This window comes from Castor canadensis, chromosome 14 (genome assembly GCF_047511655.1).
Source record: "Castor canadensis chromosome 14, mCasCan1.hap1v2, whole genome shotgun sequence".
Taxonomy (NCBI): domain Eukaryota; kingdom Metazoa; phylum Chordata; class Mammalia; order Rodentia; family Castoridae; genus Castor; species Castor canadensis.
This window is the reverse complement of record NC_133399.1, coordinates 77,518,888-77,534,552: the sequence shown is the minus strand read 5'-3', so window position 1 is coordinate 77,534,552 and position 15,665 is coordinate 77,518,888. Positions and strand designations below refer to the sequence as shown.

Here is a 15,665-nt window from a genome sequence, read left to right as displayed (position 1 = left end):
GGATCCAAAGAATAGTCAGGATACTACTGAGAAATCCTACTCAAGAGTGCTGCAATAAGTGGACAAATAGGTTGAACAGATAGTTCTCAAAAAAAGAAGTACAAATGACAAATAAATACATGAAGAAACGTTCAACATCCTTAATCATGGAGGAAATGCAGAGCACAATGATACTAAGATTCTATTTACCCTAGTCAGAATGGCAATCTCAGGAAAATAAACAACAAATGCTGGTGAGGATGTGGAGGGAAGGGACCCTTGTACACTGCTGGTGGGAATGTAAATTAGGGTAGCCACTATGGAAATCAGTATGGGGTTCCTCAAAACTAAAAATAGAACTACCAAAATAGACTGTACCATACTCTTGTTGGATATAAATCCAAAAGAATGTAAGTCAATATACAATAGAGACACCTACACACCCATTTTTATTGAAGCACTATTCATAATAGCCAAGCTATGGAATCAACCTAAGTGCACAACAACCAATGCAAAATGTTTAAAGAAAATGTGGTATATATACACATAGAGTATTTAGCCATGAAATTATGGCATTTGTAAGAAAATGGATAGAACCAGAGATCACCATGCTGAACAAGATAAGCCAACCTCAGAAAGACAAATATATGTCTTTATTGATACGTGGAATCTGGATCTAAATAATAACAACAATAATGTCACATAATTGCAAAGGAGGATTGTTTAGGGGAACCAGTTGGAGGGGAAGGGGGAAAGGAGAGGGTGATGGGAAATGAACATAATCAGAGAACATTATATACATTATGAATATGAGGTAATAAAACCCACTAAAAACTTCTAAAAGGGGGGGGGGGAATACCAGGAGGGTTAGATAGAGTAACAGATGGAGTGAATTTGATCAGAAAACATCATATCACAATGAAACCCCTTTGTACTATTAATTGATGACAATAAAGAAAGTGTTGCAATAGCCTTGTAGTTATAGTAAACGGGTAATAGGAATTAATGAGTAGTGACTAATTGGTGTGGGGAAAAATGCTTGTCTAAGATTTTGCTCCTGAGTATTTGGGTGATGCCATTGTCAAAATATAGCCTGAGAGGAAGAGAAGGTGGAGGAGTCTCAAGAGGGTGAGTTTTAGAAGTATTGAGTTTGAGGTACTACTCAGAAGTTATTCAAGTGAGCTACTTGGAAAATAGTCTAGAACCTGTGTGAGAGAGAGACCAGGAACAGAAACACAGGTTTGGGGATCATCATGAGAGGAAACAAGTGAACTCAGGGAAGGTTATAGAGATTTAGGACAGGGACAGAACCCAAGGGAATAAGTATAAGGTTAGGCGAAGAAAGAAACACCTGTAAGTGGAATTCAGTGGGTGTAATCAGAGACACTGAAGGAAAATCAGGAGCCTGCAGAGTCACAGAAGGCAAAGGAAAAGAGATTTTTTTTGTTTCATTTTTATTTTACTATTGTGTCCTAAGTGCATTGATGAATGCTGGGTAGCTAGCTTTAAAAATCTGTGAGTTGTACATGCTCATTTAAAAATATAAATAAGGGACCCAAACAATGTATGCACATGTGAATAAATGAATAATTAAAATAAAAATACAAATACAAATATAAATAAGGAAAAAGAAAAATATCAAAGTTAATAATTTTCAAAATTTAGCAAATTTCAAATATTAAACATCATTATCCATATATTATAATCTATACAAGAATTCTTAATATTTTATCTCAAATAAAATATGTCTGTGGCATAAAATGATAGTTTGAATCGTATGACTCTGTCTGCATCTGGCTGGATACTTCATTCAACCCATGTATTAATTCTTCAATTCTTTTGAGGGTTAAACTAAGTCATGAGTATTAATTTTATGCATATTTATACTTGCAAAACAAGAGGCAGTACGTTAGTCATTATAATACATAGGAGGACTTTTTTAGCCTGTTTATAGATCTCAGTATAGGAAAAAATGAGAAGATAGATTATATGCAATGGTAAGTTACTTTTGACATTGAAAATTTATGTCATGTCACAATGCTAAAACAAAATCAAATATAATTTAATAATACTACTAAGCAAATAATTCAAAACACATTAAAACTTGTACTTGTTTGCATTGTTATATTCCATTGTCTCTATGTATAAATATGCTATAAATTAAAGTTCCAGTTGATAGCATGCTACATAATATATTGCCTACCCTCATTTCTATCTATCTACAAATTTTATAGATGTACATGTCAAAAATGAGAAATTAAACATGGCATATGACATTCATATAAAGTATAAAAATACCATTTCTGCAAGAACTGTATTGGAAGCCTCAAAATAAGGTGTCATTTCTTGTACTCACATTTTCTAAATTAAGACAGCAGCATGTTAAGCATAAATCTTAACAGAGAAGAGATTTTTAATGAAGGTCAGGGAGTCAACAGTGTGGAATGTCAGTAATCTAAGTCTTTTCCTCACATTCATTTCCAAATATTATTTCTGCTAATTATGTAATATTTAGTTTCTGAGCCTTACTAACAATGACATAAAGAAATTCTAAGTAATTCTTGGTGTTAATAGAACAGTGTGATTTTTCATGTATTTACTGTTTATTTTAAAAAATATTTTTATGTGTTTTCAGACTTTGCATATGAATACGTTAATTACCCCAGACTATGCATATTGACTATTTTGAGGCAAAGGCACTTGTAAGATGGCAGGTGCATGATGACTTTGATTTTCCTTCTGCTTATTAAAAACAGGAGATGAAATTCCCAAGAAAAAGATGTCCTTGCTATAGCAGAAGGAAAGAGCCATTCTCCCCACCAAGGACTGGAGTTTGAGGCTGTGAGCAATCTGAAGACATGCCATGTTCAACTAACTCTGGCCTTCTGGCCACATCTCCACCCAATTACCTACTGCAGCTCAAGCCCCTTTGCTTTGTCACAGTTTCACAGTTTACAATTTTCTTGTCTAACTCAGCATGTAAGTGTTCAGTGTTCAGACTCTATGGACCAGACAGGTAGAAAAAATGGGAATAAAACTTTTTTGGAATTAAGCAATGATGATTGCCAAATGGTGATGAAAAGCTACTTGCCTTCCCCCATGCTATTACAGAAGTGTTATTAATGAACAGCTGTGTATATATAAATTTTTCTGAATAAATTAAATTATAAGAAATGTATTCACTTACAGAATAGGAATGTATTTCTTATTCCTGTTAAAAACATGTAACGCTTGCTTTGCACAGAACTGTGCTAACAAAAAGCCTGTACATTTTGGAACCATATCATGGTGTATCATAGTCCTGTGGCATCTGAGAGAACTGCTTATAATGTGTTGATCACCTTTCATACATTTATTGTATAAATACTCTTAAAGTAAGAATTCTTTATTTTCAATCTATTATCCAAAAACAAATACATGATTATTCACTGCTAGATCCAAACCTCATCACAAATTCTTGTAATGCATAATGACAGTTTGAAAAGTAAATCTCACATTTATAACAATGAAAGATACAGCCAAGATACAGATCTTGAACATAAGATTACAAAAGGTATTTGCTAAAGAACTAAGTTTATTTCTCTTCTAATTCACCATTTATAGATGTTTTGGGCCCTAGATATAAATATAGAGGTATAAGCTAAACATTCTACCATCTGGTGTGTCCTTTCTTTCTCTTTGCAAATTTTCAGAAAATTTGGGCTGCTTTAAGTAAAAATTTAATATATCTCAACATTAGCAGTTGAGAGATGTATTTGTAACTTGTTTTTGCATGTAGAATGTATCTTTTTTGTTGTTGGTGGTGGTATTGGGAACTGAACCCAGGACTTCGTGCAAGCTGGGCAAGTGCTCTAACACTTTGAGCCACACCCCCAGACCTTTTTGTTTAGATAGGGTGGCTAACTTTGCCCTTGTTGACCACAGTTTCTTTTTTTTTTTGTAAGAAATAATAGAGATCTCTTTTATTCTTATGCTCATTTCCCCCCAATGGTAGTATCTTGTGTAAATACAGTATAGCATTGAAAACAGAAAATAGACACTGAAATAGTCTACCAACTTTGTTCAAATGTTACCATTTTATAGAAACTTACTTGTGTGTGAGTCTGTATATTACCTATGTACAATATTATCACATTTGCCTTCCCATATGAGATCACATTACCCCTATATAGATCTGAGCATTGTTATCCAAAACAAAACAAAAACAAAAGTCAGCTCAGGGAAAATGACTTACCAAAGGTCTTAAAATTTGCCTGCACCCCCATTGCAGTTCTTCTTTGTTTTGTTGTTTATTTATTCACGTGTGCATACATTGTTTGGGTCATTTCTCCACCCTGCTCCCCTTCCTCGCCCCCCCTCAGTTTCAGGCAGGTCCCGTTCTGCCCTTGTGACTGATTTTGTTGAAGAAAAGACATAAGCATAATAAGAAAGGCAAAGCGTTTTTGCTAAGGATAGCTATATAGAAAGATTCCTACTATTGCTCTCATAACCACAGATTCTTGATCCTTCTGTTTCCACCTCCCTGTGACTTACAGACATGGACCACAATGCCCACCTGGTTGTATAGAATGAAATTAAAGCATGGGAGATGAGGAAGGAAAACTCTTTCATGCAGGTCTTTATTGAGAAATTAAATAAATAGAAAGAATAATATAGTAAATGTCCATGTGCTCATCATTTATTTTAAAACATATATTATGAATTAAATTAAAGTTCATTGTGTACCTCTGTAAGATAAATCTCTCTCCTTCCCGAGGTAACCAGTATGTGAATTTATTGTTTGTCAGTCCTTATATTTCTTTGCACTACTGTGATGTAGGTTTTTAATGGATTCTCTTTTTAAGATGAAAGTAATTCCTTCCTATTTCTGGTTGTGTTTTTTCTTCAAATAAAGGGTTCCACTTATTTTGCAGTATTGATTTACAGTGTGTTCCATACAAGGCCTGCACAGTAACTTTGTCTTAGCTAAAATATGTGTCATGCACTCCTCTGCTTTTTTTATTGGCATATCTTAATGGTACATAGTAAGGTCTTTTTTCTCTTGAAGGTTGTGCTGGGTTTTGTTCACAATTTTTTTTTTTGCATTGGTTGACAGTGGTCTATAATCAGTGTAAGGTTTTAAACCACAAACTCCATATGAGTCCTATAAAATGGTAAAGAGAGCTTTAAAAATAAATTATTGAAGCAATATAAGAAGATCCTTAAGAAAATGTTTCACTCTGAATATAAAATTGCTTAAGACATTAAAAGTAGTTATCTGTGATCCTTTAAAACACTTTGATTTTTATTAGTAAATTCCATTTCTTTCCTCTCTGATTTATATTAAAGATAATTCTTAAATCAGTAAGTATAGTCCAGTGCTAAATGTACTGTTTTAATGTTCACTAAAAATATGAAATGGTATTCTGCCAAGTGTTTTAATACATATGTACTTGTACCGTCTTTTCAGATTATTGATTAGTAGATCTATGTGAATAAGTAAAATTCTGATGTGAGCACGGATGATTTTTAACCCTCAATGCTTTTTAATTTCTATACTCGAAGAAGATCAAATATTGTAGGTGGGATAAAAATCTCCCTGCAATCAAGTTTTCTCACCATAGTATAAAAATGATCATTTTGTTTTTAGGTAAGTGTTTATAAGCTATAGATATTGAGCTAAGAACCTTACTACATCAGAGAAAGAAAGCCAGTACACCAATTCTAAAGAAATTTTGAAACATGAAATACATCCATGATGAATAAATAAAGCTGTTCAAAACTGAAGTGAAATGCAGTATATTTTGTTCACAGACAAGTAGCCAACACCCAAAAATATTTTAAGTAGCTTTCATTATTCTTTTCACAAAATATCATCCTCTATATTTACTTTTTTTAGTTGGTTTTGTTAGTTTCTCACCATAAATCAAGGTCTGTTTTTCGATCTGAATAAAAAAGTCTAAAAACTTATTTCTATCTAGTTTAAGTCTTATTTTGCCTTGAATGAAAATAATCACAATGGGCATAAAGCGAAAATCACAATGATTTACTATTATGTCATAAATACAATTTCTTTTCTTATTTGAATTCTGCTATGAAGAAGTGATATTCTGTGAACCGTTTGCATCTCCCAAACATTAGCATGTTACTGTCCTCTACGATCAGGACAAGGACAATTTCCTACATCAGAATGAAACCTGGACCTCTTACTGTGACATTTAGCAAGATGCCTCCATCTTGATCTGCCACACTTCCCTTGAGTCCTTCACTATGGGCTCCCTGTACTATTCGGCCAGTGCATGTGAAGATCAAGCAGATGCCAGGTCACACCTTCTAACACTTGGCCCTGTGGGTACACAAGGATGTGGCTCCTAATTCAACTGCACATTTAGACAGTCAAAGCTGGTTCTGCATAGTTTCCCATGCTTAACCATGGGCTTGGTGTAACTCAGTGGTAGAGCATCTGCTTAGTGATATGCCAGGCCGTGGGTTCAATTCTCACCACCAAAAAAAGAAAAAGAAAAGTGAATACCCCCAGTAAAGAAGACATATGTGCACTGGAAAATATTTTTGGCCTATAGATATAGAATATATTTGGAAACTATCTTTGTGATAGTTCACTAAACTCACAAAGTATGTACCCAAATACAACTTTTTCAACATTCTTGAGCGTTTTAAAAATTAAAAACTTTTTCTAAAACTTGAATGCTGCCTATTTTCAAAATATTTCAAAGGTCAGTTCAAACAAACACAAAACTTCTGAGTACCACTTACAGCTAAATTTGAAACCTTCCAAATCTCTTAGGCTTGCAAAATTGCATGAAAGAAGTACCACTGAGCTGAATGCCTGTCAAAGCAAGAGCTCCACTACAATTAAACTAATCCAAAGTTGTCCGTGGGCCAGCATATTCAGTGGGTCAAATATGGACCAGCATATTCAGTGGGTCAAATATGGACCAGCATATTCAGTGGGTCAAATATGGACCAGCATATTCAGTGGGTCAAATATGGACCAGCATATTCAGTGGGTCAAATATGGACCAGCATATTCAGTGGGTCAAAGTAAACAAAATGAAATGTTTTAAAAACATATGCTGTTTTTAAATGGACATGTATTTTGCTTTTAAGCCAAATTCTATCTTTTTTTTTAAATTCAGATCCAAATATATCTCTAGAAGAAGAAATAAATATTTCTGTTCTATCCTTGCTAATACCAAATTGGCTTTTTAAAAACTTTGATTTGTTCATCTTTTTAATATATTTTTATAAAATGTCCAAACTATAATCTTCCCTTATACTTCTTTTTTTATTGTTGTGCTGGAGGTACATTGTGGCATTTACAAAGGTGCTTATAATATATCAACTATATCATATTTGAATTCACTCTTTCCATCATTCTCCTTTATCTCTCCTCTCCCCATACCTGGAACAGTTTTAACAGGTCTCATTTTTCCATTTCCATACATGTGCACGCAGTACCCTCCTTCACCCTTTCACCACATCCTCCCCCCGCTCACTGGCACCAACACCCTTGACAGGACATGTTCCACCCCCCGTTCTCTGATTTTGTTAAAAAAAAAAAAACCCAAAAATGTCATTTGTGTTTGTTTAAGATAGCTATGTAGGGAGTTTCCTTGTGACATTTCAGGTATATATGTAGTATAATCTGAATTGGTTCATCTCCTCTATTTTTTTTCTTTCTACCTTAGTCCCCTTATGGTGATTTCAATAGGTTTAAAATTTCAATATTCATTCTTGTATAGAGTATATTAAACATATACACCTTAGCTTCCTTTTTTTCCTAAAAGATTAAAATTTTAAATTTAAACTGTGTTGAGTTAGTAATTCAATTTTTTGTGTTGTACTGATAAGTTGTTTAAACAGGCCTAGTCTTTATACTACTGGCGCCCTTGTGCCTTTCTCTGTAATTCTAGTCCCTCTTTTACTTATTTTTTTTTTCAGTGAAGTATGGAAAGTTAAAACTAGTTGTGATTTGGAAATGTCTCATTCAAAATTTAAAACGAGTGCCTCGATCTTGGTTACTAATACCATTTCTTTCAATAGAAGTAATCAGAACTTCTTGAAGAAGTATCTGATTTTAGCATTAAGGTAGGAAATACTCAAAATGAGCCTGAAGCATCTTGTAGTGCCAGGAAAAGTATCTCAAAATGAGTATGTCAAAGGGACATCAGAGTCAACCGAAAGAGCCACCAATGCCCTGAACTGAAACAGGTGAGCAACACAATAAAATAGTAATGGATTATAACCCAAAGTATAAATAAATGTCCATATGTTCAGGATGTTATTATTTAATGATTACATTTAAATAAATGGAGGAGAATAGACAAATCTCCCTTTCAGAAAAATTCCAAATAATTTATGTAGATACTGTGCCCTAAAGGTAGAGGAACATAACTTCCCACTCCTTACTTGTGGGCTGTGCAGAGTTGTATTCTCAGTATAGAAAGGGAGAGGGAGGGTACCTTTTCAGAAGAGAAACCTGTTAAACACTACATCTGGTGATCAAAGATAGCATCGGCAGTGATGTGTCCTGTTGATAATCTGCTTCTTGGACATGATAGATGAGAATGGCATTTTATCACTGTGGTCTCCTCCTCTGAGCACATTACCCCAGTCTAATCATAAGACAAACATCTGAAACATCTCAATGGGCAATTTTACAACTACTTGACCAGTATTCTCTAACGCTGTCAAGGTCATCAAAAAACAAGGAAAGGAAACAGTCACAGCTAAGAAGAGGCTAAGGAAGCAGAATGATTAAATGACATGTGATACTCTGGATAGGATCCCAAGATGGAAGAAAGGCATTGGGAAAAACTAGGGAACTACAGATAAAGTATGAAGTTGAGCTATAATAAGATGTTAATATCAATTAACTTTATAAAGTATGTTAATATTAATGTTAATAATGGAATAACTTGGTATAGGGCATGGCGAAACTCTTGTCCTCACCATTTTTCTGTAAATTTTAAAATGTTCTAAAATTACTAAAAATTGAAATGAATAACTTGTTCTGACCTGAAGGGCCACCCTCATGTTCAGTCTATTTGTATTCCAGTGTGAAATATTCAACAGCTATTAAGTACAACTTTCCTGTGATGCACATGCAAATAAATATCCCCTACTCAGGGAGCCATGGCTGCTTCTTGTGAATCTACAAGATGTGAATCTTGTAGTTTAGACTGCTAGCTACCTGAAATTCTTTTCTCCATCAGCAGCTTAAGGATGGCAGATTGGCAAGGAAGCTCTTTGTTTCTCCTGGCAAAAGTAAAGTGAAGATAAAAAAAGGAAGGGTTCTATGAGAAAAGAAAAAATATATTTGGAGCAGACTCAGAGAGGCCCTCTGTCAAGTGCAGAGGAAAGACTCCTTCCTTCTCCAACCGCTTCTCTTTGTTGACTCTAGCTGGTGGCTCAAGTGAGCTGCACTTCTCAGCGCATACAGGAATGATGTAGGGAGTCATTCAGGTCTCTTACCCAGATTCCTCAAGATAAAGCCCAGGAATGAGAGTGGCACTAAGGAAACTTGACTTATCCTACAGCAATCTGCATTTCAACCCACAAAGATGTGCATTTCAACTGCACGTCTGTTTGAGAGCAGTCTTGGAAAGGTGAAAGGAGGCTGGAAAATTATTATGGTGTTTTGCCATTGTAATTTTAAAGGGTATTTTAAAGTACCGCTTCTTACTTCATACAAAACTACATACCTAAACAGAATTTTGATTGGAAATGATGATTTTCTAAAGATGATTGTTTTATCTGCCTCAGATAAATAATCCTCTTTGATCTATCAGGGGAAGGACTCTGTTACCTTGTCCTGATCACACCGATACTCATTTTTTTTAAAAAAAGGAAACAAATGTATTTCATGCATAAATGTAGGCTATATAACATATCCTTGAGGACTATATAAGCACTATATATGCTTCATTTCTCTGACAATAAATTAAACACAACTTTTTTAAAATCAGTGATTTTTGCATTCTTAAATGACAAATGAAGTCACTTGTGAAATGAGTGTTTTTTGTGATTTAGAGAAACATTTGCGCTTGCACGTATTTGGTGTTTTTTTTTTTTTCAACCTGGCAAAATTGCTGTGGAAGATTATATGTATATAGCAATACTGGGGTTTGAACTCAGGGCTTTGCACATTACATCCTACAGACAGGTGTTCTACCACTTGAGCCAAACTTCTGATCTTTTTTGCTCTGGTTATTTTGGAGCTAGGGTCTTGTTTATTGTCCAGGTGGACCTGGACCATAATCCTCCTATTTTAAACTTCCGGCCACTGCTGGGACAACAGGTAAGTGCCACCACACTCAATATTTTTCCATTGGGATGGAGCCTTGCAAATTTTTTTTTTTTTAACCTGGACTGGCCTGGAACCATGATTTTTCTAATTTTGGCCTCCCAAGTAGCTAGGATTATAGACATGAGCTTCCAGTAAAGTACATTTTGTAAGATAAGAAATGAGCTAAAATTTTCAAAATGAAATTTGATAGCAATTAGTTTTATCATGAATCTACACCTGTGTCATTAAATTTAGTCTCAGTAAATTTTTATTGTGGTCCCAAACTCCCTTCTATGCAAATTCTTCAAATGTGTTCACAAATCTTCCAACTGAGATAACCGTGAGAGAGTGTTGGTTCTTGGGTGACTGCATCTTATGATGGGGATAGAACCCACAAACATCTCCTGAGACTGACTCACGCAAGTTCATCTACAACCGTGTACTTCTCCAAAATGGTCATATTGTCATTGGAGATTATTTACTATGTCTGGAATCTTCATGCTTGATGTCTTTAATGAAAAAAATAATATGAAAAATTTCAATGTTCAGCCAACATAAATTTACATGATCAACTAAAGAGAGGAATGTTTTCAGATCCTGGGTTTGATTATTTTTGTTTCTGATGTGACAGATTTGCTGAATAAATTTTATAAATCCCTTCTTTCTCTCCACCCTTTGCTACCCACTCCTCAAACACACACACACACACACACACACACACATATACACACCCGCACTTTCTTCACAAAGTACCTTTTGACTGTTAACAAACACATCAGTGCTAAGTCACCAATATTTTCTGAGGGTAATTGACTTTACTGAGTACTCCTTTATTACAAGTAATAGTACCAAACTTGTCAAACTTACAATGTTCCCTAGGAGTGTATCAGTTGAGCAAGCAAAAAAAGTATCTGGAAGTTTATTATTTTTTCCACCATTATGTTTGACACCACCTTTGGAGAGTGAACAAAAGGCATACTGTCAAGTGGACAGACCTGGACAGAATGTTACTGTTTGTCCCTCTAGAGCACAGAGGTATATTTAAGCAAAGAAAGACATTCCATGACTCCCTGGGGACTTCCTTCCTTCAGCTGAATTATACCAACATGTTCACACCACTGTGGTTTAGACTGTGCTGGAATTTTAAATGCAGACTTCTGTTTGCCAATACTTAATACCACAGCTATAAAAATTCATATTTGAATTAAGTTGGCTTTAAAATATCATAGAAAAAATTGGAAAAAAAGTGTATGCACATGAAATTACAGTAGAAGTTATGGAAATAAGGAACGTCCTTGTTTGACAGCTTCAGTACTTACACAACAAAGCCTCAAAGTCACCAGAAGTCACCTGGCTTCGGATTATATTTCAAATCTGGGCTCCCTGACATTCATGAATCTTTAGGCAAACATGGGCCAAGTTTCGAGCAAGGCTGGGGAGAATACTTCTTTCATGTGGAACCTGTGTGAAACTCAGTGGCTTTGGCTAGGTTTCCCCTTGAGTTTCACATTCAAACAATCCAAAGTTTCAAAGTACATTTAAGAGGTGAACAGAAATACAGGGTGTATGTGTCTGTGTGGGGGGAGCAACAAGACTAAGAAAATGGCTTGCTGGGAATGACCAGCTATCATCTTCCAAACAGATTTCTTCCTGGTGCCATTTGACTTTGCAACTGAATTTGTACTGCCTTTGCAACACATTTGTGCTTGGCGCTGCTGGACCAAGCCTTCCCACTACAAAAAGAGAGTATTCTTGACCTCTCAAGGATCCTGGGAAGAAACAGTGGCACACTTGCTTCAAATAACTAAGTATGATTGATCATGCTCCTTACATATTTAAAGGTGGGGGGAAGTAACAATGAGGTTTTGGAAATACAAAATCATACTGAACATCTCTAGGTTTTCTTACGATTGATCTAAATTCTAAAGATCATGTCACATGTGCTCCTAATCCAGGGGGACCTCTCCCAGAGCACTGTCCATAAGTCTACCCCTTTGAAGTCCTGTCCTGTGGCCTCTTGCTTCCTCCTTTTTAGCAAGGTGCAGGGAGCAGGGAGCCTACTGTGTCAGCTCTGGGTAGCGCAATCTGAGACTTCATGGTCCCTGACAGGACTAGGCTCATTGTATTCCTAACTTTCAACAGGACAGCTTCACCAGGGAATATTAAACCTGGTATCTAGCTGAGGACTTTGAAAATAATACTCTGTGTTTGGGCTAGAAAGAAAAGGCTAACAAACAAGTACAATGACCACAAGCTTCTTTAAAATAGAATATTTAAGAATTGAATGAGTGACTATTAAGTGCAACATTTTGTCCATATTAGGAAATAACGTTTTTTTTTCATCTCTTAACCTTCACATAGCAGAACTTTCACTGGTATACCAGACTTTGGGCTACTGAGGATATTTTTTTAAAGTTTCTTTCTTTCTTTCGGTACTGGGGTGTGAACTCAAGGCCTACAGGGTTTTTTTTCAAGATAGAGTCTCAGAACTATTTGCCTGGGCTTGCTTCGAGCTGTGATCCTCCTGATCTCTGCCTTCTGAGTGGCTAGGATTATAGGCAAGAGCCACCAGTGCCTGGCTTTTTAAAGTTTTCTTTTAAAAAAATTTCCTTTGCTTTCTTTTAAAAATTATCTTTTTCCTTTTTTGTTTACTTTTTGGTATTTAGAAGATCACTATGTATTTAAATGCATGTTTTCTTTTGAAATGTGGTCTGCGATACCAATAAACTTCTTTGGAAAAAAGAATCTTTAAACTCTGAGGATTTCAGTGTTCATGTTTGAAAAAGCAACAATTAGGCCAAGACACATGGTAATTTTGAGGAAGTAGGACACTCAAGTAGGGTTGATCGATTTGGGTTCTGGAAGCTGTCATTTACTGCATGCCCTTAGACATCTGCTTTAAAAAGTCACAAAGTCTGTTTTGCGAAAGAACTTTGCCAGAAAACCCTTTTCTTTCCATTGGGGGTTCCTACAGAAGTAAAATCTAAGACATGCCAGTGAGGAAAACCAAAATTCCAATAAATTATTTGAAGAAAATACTATCAAAGTATTAAACTAAAAAAAAAAAAAAAGACTTTTTACTGAACATAGTAAATGCTCACAATCAAAGCGAATGCTATGTTTGAAGTTAAAGTCCACAGATCAAAGTACTTTGCAAAATGTCAAGTGCAAGCATAAGGAGTGGAAAAGGAAAGGCCCAGAAAATGATCCAAAATATTTTATGGTCACATTTGAAAAACTCGCCAGCAAATGCACCTAGCAAAAGATTAGCTTAGCTGAGACTCAGCGTGAGTAAGGAATCTCAAAACTGAATCACCCAAATTGTTCTAGTAATACACAAACAAAAAAATCTCCCCAAACAATGATTCTAATTCTACACTAGCAATGAACAAAACAGTGACGAAAGAACAATCTAATACAGACTCATCGTTGTTCTTAAGGGGCGATTATTATGATTAATATATAGTGTTTTACTCAGGTGATCGCATCTTTTTCCTACTTTTGAAAATGTCCTTAGGAAGTTAAAAACAAGAAAGTAGTCTAAACAGTAAAATTATGATGTCTGAGAGGTCCCCTCACTGCTGTGGCAATCAACCTTAATTAGAGCTCCAACCCAGTGCTCAGCTATAGTCAGGGCTGTATGGCAGTCAGTATTACAGACAGCTTTAGGCAAAGTTTAAAATTAGAGCCACAAAAATGTACCTATGCTTTTGCTGGATGCTAGAACATAGTATTTACCTGGGAATCGTTCGCAGTCTCCCCTTATTTTCACTCTGAGCTATTTTAAAAACACTAGTCATGAACATATCAGAAAACAAATAATTCCAGAATAAAAACCTTACCTACAGGCAGCTGTTTCACAGTTGATCAAAACAGAGGAAGAAGGAGTCAGTGGCCTTTTACATGTAGAGATTGTTTACTTAGCCCTTTTCAAAAGGTCTTGAACTCCAGAGGTTTTAGATTAAGTCCAATCCAAGTGTCTGAAGGGAGAAAAGGGCAGGACAGAAGACGAATGAGAGAGGGAAAGAATCCCAGCTGCTGGGTGGTGCTACTCTTCTGAGAGCATTTGAGCTATTTTCAGCGTTAACAGCAGCCGGACTTCTGTGCAAAGGGATGAAAATACCTTACAGAATCTCCACCCCCCACCCCAGGGGGGAAAAACAACACAAACCAGGAAACCCACAACAACTTGCTTCATTGTGCAAACATTCATTTACATTTTGAGGGACACTGCCAACACCATTGAACACACACACACACACACACACACACACACACACACACACACACACGAACTTGACTGGACTCTTAAAGGAACACAGTGCCTTGCCACCATCCTCTAATTTTCAGTGATTTACCTGATCTGCTGAAAATAAGATGGTCCAACTTAGTGACAAGGAGGCCTTTTCTCCTGACTATTTACTTGTTTGTGACCCTGGGTCTTAAAACAATATTTTAGACCTCTCAGGTAGAAATATCAGTTGTCAGCCTATTGTTCTTAAGACTGAAGACAAATGGTTTGTTTCTAGCACACATTCAAATTTCCAATTTCATCAACTATGCTATTTTTGAAAGCTACTGAGTTAAACTGTTGACATTTCTTATCTGTTGGCAGGGACATGGGGGACCATTTTGTGACATGAAGCAGACAGACACTGATCCCCTGCTTCTGCCTCCATAGGTTAAAGAAAAATTAATTTAGATTGGGTCACCAATGATGACTGGCAAACTTCAACTTTTATTTGGCTCCTAGAATTAATAACTAAAATGTAGAAGTTGCACTAATTCATTCGCTCATCAAATATTTATGTGAAAAGCACTCTGAGCCCACTATCTTTCATTAACTCTGAGATTACAATGGTGGACAGAATGAACAGTGCCCTCACCTTCAGAGGCTTACAGCACACACAAGCAGCAAAAATAAATAAAAATAGAACTTGCTACTTTTTTGGTGGTGTTGGAGTTTGAACTCAGGGCTCTTGCTTGCTAGATAGGTGCTCTACCACATAAGCCATATAACAAGCCCTTTATGCTATAGTTATTTTTCAGTACGGTCTCATGTTTTTTGACTGGGCCTACCTGGACCTGGATCCTCCTACCTTCACCTCCAGTGTAGCTGGGATTACAGGCATGTGCCATGATGTCTCACCCAGAATTTGCTACATTTTCAGTCTCTTTTTCACATGAGGAGACTATTCAAATCATAGCAGTTCAAGACTAAGATTTCTTTTTACCAAGACTGAAGGAAGGGGTATGTGTACCTCACCACTGCTGCAATTTGTCTTTACTACATCACTCAGAAGGGAAAGCGGTTGCCTACCAAAGAAACAAGTAAGTAGCATCTAGAAGTCTTTATTCCATGTAGCTAAAATCCCTGAATCCTTTCCCCCTTCCTGTT

The 15,665-nt window shown here is 36.0% G+C and overlaps 1 protein-coding gene across 14 annotated transcripts in view; it reads right to left on the bottom strand.

The window, feature by feature from the left end:
* The window catches only part of Sorbs2 (sorbin and SH3 domain containing 2), a 326,863-nt gene that overhangs the window by 158,958 nt on the left and 152,240 nt on the right, over positions 1-15,665 (bottom strand). For 5 of the 14 annotated variants that reach the window (XM_074054804.1, XM_074054800.1, XM_074054817.1 and 2 more), the window contains exon 2: positions 14,110-14,247. The exons of 5 other annotated variants lie outside the window; for them this stretch is intronic. The gene's annotated coding sequence lies outside the window, so the exon portion shown is untranslated. The remainder of the gene's footprint in view (positions 1-14,109; positions 14,248-15,665) is intronic. 4 more of the 14 variants (XM_074054805.1, XM_074054801.1, XM_074054818.1 and 1 more) reach the window with 1 other exon arrangement.